At 41.9% G+C, this 5756-nt stretch overlaps 1 long non-coding RNA gene across 1 annotated transcript; it reads right to left on the reverse strand.

Annotated features, from left to right (window-relative positions):
• Positions 1–2876: 2876 nt before the first annotated feature.
• LOC124883216 lies at positions 2877–5457 on the reverse strand. Its single transcript, XR_007042115.1, has 2 exons — positions 5332–5457; positions 2877–3797 (listed from the first exon to the last, which is right to left on the reverse strand). It is a non-coding gene; the product is annotated as an uncharacterized LOC124883216 (long non-coding RNA).
• Positions 5458–5756: the final 299 nt, after the last annotated feature.

Genomic DNA, 5756 nt, shown 5'->3' on the forward strand with positions numbered 1-5756 from the left:
TGGATCCTCTGGCAAGTTACACCAACTTTTTGTTCAAATGAAGCTTTCCAAAAAAGAACTGACATGTTGCTAAACATGACAAGATTAACTTCTGTTATAGGTTTGTAGGATGTATCTGGCACAGGTTGGCTTGAACCTGTGAAGGGTGCAATAAAAGATCATGGCATATAAAGCGAAGTGTGCTGCTTGGTCTCAGTCAAAGGTCATAAGTCCTCCATAAGATAATGACCCAGAACAAAAAGCTAAAACTAAACTTACTCTCGTGTTTTAGCTGAAACATGGAGTGGGAAGAAGTGACCTTTCAAACCTGAGAAAGCCGGAGCAGTTTACTAATGAGATGTGAGCCAAAATACCTGCTCCAGCTGCTGAAATCTCATGTTTGCAACATGCTGCATATCTTTTATAAGTCTGTTGTGGAGAGTGTGACCTCTTTTGCCATCATCTGCTGGGGACGCCGCATCAGAACCAGGGACTTAAAAAAGCTCGACAAGCTGATAAAGAAGGCTGGCTCTGTTCTGGGGACTTCTCTAGAACCTCTGGAGATCATTGTGCAAAGAAGGATTCTTCATAAAATGAAGAACATTATGAAGAACCCTGAGCATCCTCTTCATGAGACTATCCTACAACAACAGAGTGTCTTCAGTCAGAGGCTTCTTCAGATCTGCTGTAAGACAGACCTACAGGAGATCCTTCCTGCCTACAGCCATCAGCATCTACAAAGGCTCTTTGAAGAAACCTTCATAATGAGCTGCAACAACATTTAATTTCCCTTTGGGATTAATAAAGTATTTTTGGATTTTAATTGAATTTAAATTGAAAATGACAGTAATCGCTTATCAGAAGTGACAGCTTCAAAAGGTTGAACAAGAAAATATGAAGTCATGGGAACCATCCTTTGTCTCCAAGCTACTCTTATTACAATTATTATTTTTTAAATACGATTTGTTCCAAACTACTTTTGTGAGTTTCACATTATTTTCATACCCAAAACAGATATTCTTTTAGAAAATAATAGCAGGGTATCAATCATTTTGTCCCAATATGTACATTTAGCCCTCACAGTGTCTCTGAAAAATCAGTACCGTTGATTCTTAAAAGATCAACTTTATGAAAATAAACAAATAAATAAAGTCCAATGCCAGGGAATAAACTACTTAAATTAGGAAAAAATACAACAAGTCCGTAGAGCGGCTGATTACCTGGTTCCACTCCACAAGGTTCGCCGTGCATCCAGGAGTCAGTCGGACCATAGCTGCGATTACTAGGCGCTTCTGGTGGCCCACCCTGCACCGTGATGTCAGAGGGTACGTCTCTGCCTTCCTGGTTTGTGCCCGGAATAAGACGCCTGCAGATCTCCTGCAACCACTGGGCATTCCCCATTGACCTAGGTCCCACATCGCTGTGGATTTCGTTACGGGCCTGCCAACATCTCATGGTATGACCGCTATTTTGACCATTGTAGACAGATTTTTTAAAGCCTGCCATCTCATCCCTCTCAGGAGGTTACCTTCAGCGTTTAAGACCGTCAAGCTCCTGGTGAAGCATGTGTTCCGGCTCCACGGCATACCCCAGGACGTGCTGTCTGACCGGGGTCCCCAGTTCACCGCCCGGCTCTGGAAGGAGTTCTGTACGGCACTGGGAGCAAAGGTCTCACTGACATCCGATTTTCACCCACAGACCAATGGGCAGGTGGAAAGGCTCAGCCAAGAACTGGAGGCTGCGCTCCGCTGCGTTACATCCTCCAATCCTACCGAATGGAGCACCTACCTGCCATGGATAGAGTATTCGCACAACTCTCACGTATCTGCAGCAACAGGATTCACTCACTTTGAGGTCTGTTTAGGGTACCAACGTCCCTTATTCCCATCTGATGAGAGGGAGATCGCAGTGACGTCAGCACAAAAGCATATCCGGAGGAGCAGGCGCATCTGGGATGCGACGTCGAGGGCTCTTCACTGAACTGCAGTCCAGAATAAACATTATGCTGACAGGCGGCTTGTCCCTGCACCAGCCTACTGCCCGGGCCAGCAGGTGTGGCTGTCCGCACGGGATGTTCTCCTCAAGTCTCTGTCCCGAAAACTCTCTCTCTGGTTCATCGGTCCGTACACCATCTAGTCTCTGATTAATCCTGCCTCCGTCCGCCTTCGCCTGCCTTGCCAGTTTCTGGATTCACCCTGTTTTTCATGTGTCCCAGATTAAACCAGTCCAGACCAGCATGCTCTGGTCTATATGAGGGCGGCTCGCCGACACTTCTACGCCTGAGGGTTTTGACCACTGCGGTAGTGATCACCTGGCCGTTACTTTGTAGTCTTGAACAGTAGTTCTCTGACTAATTGCCTGTTCTGTTTCCCTTGAGTCCTAGGCCTGTTAACTGAGCTCCACGCTGGAGATTTTCATGGAACCACCTGCAACAGAATCTGGATTTTTCCTGGATCACTTTCTGCCTGGCAGCCGCTCTTGTGAACCCTCCAGTCTGATCGTGTGCAACCTGCCCACTCTCCCATGAGACCCCCTGGACCATCAGACCCCTTTGCCTACCTGCGCAGCAGCACAGCCCCAGACTCGGATCTCTCTCCCCCTGGCGGATCCATCTCTACCTTAATTGTGAGCTAAGTCCGTTGTAGTGTTATTTCTTACCTTGGCCACCACTCACCTTCTGCCGTTTCCTTTTCAGCCTGCCTATCAGCCACTCCACTCTCTGACTGATTTCTCTGAAGTCGTGTAAAATAAATCATTGAATCCACGCTTCTCTGTTTTGAGTGTTCTCTCTGCATGTGGGTCAAGTCGGCCTTAAAGAAAACGATGACAATGTTTAAATGCCCAAAAAGTTATTTCAGCCAACAACAAAAAAAAAACAAGATGTTTACAAAACACAATTTTTATTTTTTCAGCACCCTTTATTTTAACTTTATTTCCAAACTATATATACAAATAAAGTATAATGAAATAGAGAAAATGAAAAACAGTTCACTTTGAATCATGCCACACTACAAAACAGTTCTTGGTCATAGGTTGCATTTTGGCTATATGCATGTTTTTTTGCATGGCGTTTGAGCTGTGGTCATTGGATATAAGAATGATGTAGATACATTTGTAGAGGGGTCTCAGATGAAGATCTGGACATATGACAAGTCTGTGTCACTCTCAGAGTTAGTCGGTTACAAGCTAAAGAGGCCAAGTCCCCTTGTAAGGGGACCCTCGGGCTTAAGAGGTTAAAGTCAGTCAAGTTAGACACTATTTACTGTGAGGACCGCTGCTAGACGTTCTTATTAACAGTGATCTGAGTAACACAAATCAGTTTGAAAAAAGTTTGTGCAACATCTGTGAAACTTTTTGATACTTCTTGCACATTCTGTGTTCTAGCCCCTCCACAGGATCTATCAGTGTATGTCTCCTCAGACCTGGGAAGCGCTGATGAAACACCACATGAGTCTTACAGTAGGAGCTGAGACACACCAGGCAGGACTTCTGAGCCTTCTTAGTGCAAACGTCACACAGAACCTTTCCTGCATTGGCTTGTCCTTCTGAGCTGCAACTGCTGGCTGTCTCCTGAGCCAAATCCCTGAACTGATCAGTTAGTTCAGACATTGCAGGATTAACTTGAAGCCCATGTATGGTGCTGAAGCACTTGTTACACAGGGGACACTGATATCTGTCAGCATAGCCCCAGTGTTTGGTGATGCATTTCCAGCAAAAATAGTGTCCACATAGTAGGGTTACCGGCTCAATGAACGCATCCAGGCAGATGCAGCACAATAGCTCATCCTCAGAGACAGAGATCCCAGCACCTGCCATGTCTGACAACAAAAAGGTTAAATATTGGTGACTACTATGTAATAACAGGTATCAGCAATAACAATGCTTCAGAAAATACAAGACTTCAAATACTTTAAGAAAGTCCAAAAAATATTAAAACGTAATTTTTTTAAACTGCACGTGACCCCCACATCACTGAAGCCTTTAGGCATTTACAATGTCTTGTAAATGCATCCACTGCTGTGAAAGAGTAGATACTTCCTTACATATTTTCTTTATTGTTGCTTTTTTGTCATACTTAAATGTTTAAAGTTTAATATCAGCCAAATATAACTAGTGTTTTCAAATGATGTTTCATTTATTAAGGGATAAAGCTATCAAAACTAACTATGGTTGGTTTGAATCTGCTATGTGAAGTAATTGTTCTCTTAAATCATAAATGAACTGTGATTAACCTCATTTTTAGAAAAGCTGATTTCACTAGTCACATGCAGGCCAGGAGTGGCTATCCTCGTAAAATGTCTCCTACAGTGCACTGTTAGCTCATTCAGGAACGTCCAAAATAACCTAGAACAACATCTAAAACTAAAGAACCTCATACGTACAGTCAATCATGCTAGCTGTAGTGTGATGGTCTGGGCCTGCTTTGCTTGGATGACTTCTTGTAATTAATGGAACCATAATTTCTGCTCTCTACAAGAAATTCCTGAAGGAGAATGTCCCACTGTAAGTTGTGACTTTATGCTTAATCGGACCTTGGTTATGCAACACGTCCATGATACAAAGGAAACCTCTTAATGGGTAAAAACCCCCATCAAAAACTAATTGAAGGTTTAGTCTAGTCAAAGTCTGGACTTAAGTTTGATTGAATACTGTGGTGTGACCTTAAACAGACCATCAGTGCTATAAAACCCTCCAACATGGCACAGCTATAGGGTGAGAATGGTTTGAATAGATTTTTCTCTAAAGATATGAATACATTTTTTAATACTGCTTTTTGTGTTTATTACAGGTTTTGTATTAAGCTCCATCCATGTTCTCAGCAACTCTTACCAGCTTCACTGTTTGAACTCTACCGTGTTTCACAGTGATTCAAATGCAGTCAGGTTTACTATATTTATGTCACATAAAATCTCAAAAAAAATCTCTGAAGGATGTAGATGTTATACAACAAATATGATAACTAACATGTTAGCTATTAACCTATCAAAGAAGATTATAAACATGTTAAATTTCTGTTAGGCAAATTAAGCTGTTTGCTAAAAAACAGACAAATCACCTTTCAAGATTCAGCCCTTGAGATATTTATTTCCAGGAGGTGATAACCAAAACACTCCAGTATAATCACAGTGCATTTGCGACAATCTTTTTATTTCAGTTGTATCTGTATGTTTACTGTATAAAAAGAATGAAAAACCACAGGAAACGAAACCCAAAGCATTAGTTATGCAAGAGCCTACAGCTTCTGAGAAGAAAAACAAATGTCACACTGAAGTTGTAACAAAGACTAAATTCCTGCTTTTGTTGCATTTTATTTCCATTTATTTATTTTTAAACACAGATGACAGTACTCACCCACCAGAAAAGCCTTAATGTTTACTTGCATGTGAAACAATTTACAAAAACCACCAAACGGAGCTGATTGTGGATGTTTTCCGCAGTCTCTCAGCTGACGCTTTGCTAATTTTGCTTTCATTTCCTGCACTGCAAGGACATGTGATTTAAAATAAACCCATCTGACTTTTGTTCCATCTAATCTGGAAGGTTCGATAATAAGCATTGCCCTTCTTCAGTCTTTTATCACTTGAACCTGCCCCTTGAAATGTCACACTCAGTGAGAACTGCGAACTTTATGCACATAAACCTAAATGTATTAATAAATCATGAGCCGGGAAAGTGGAATGTAAATTTTTGTTTCAAAAGTTTTGAAAATCCTTCTTAGTCAATACAGTGAGAGCTTCTGCAGATTCCAAGATTACCGCTTAAAACAGGGCAGCATA

The sequence above is a fragment of the Girardinichthys multiradiatus genome, chromosome 17 (assembly GCF_021462225.1).
Source record: "Girardinichthys multiradiatus isolate DD_20200921_A chromosome 17, DD_fGirMul_XY1, whole genome shotgun sequence".
Classification (NCBI taxonomy): domain Eukaryota; kingdom Metazoa; phylum Chordata; class Actinopteri; order Cyprinodontiformes; family Goodeidae; genus Girardinichthys; species Girardinichthys multiradiatus.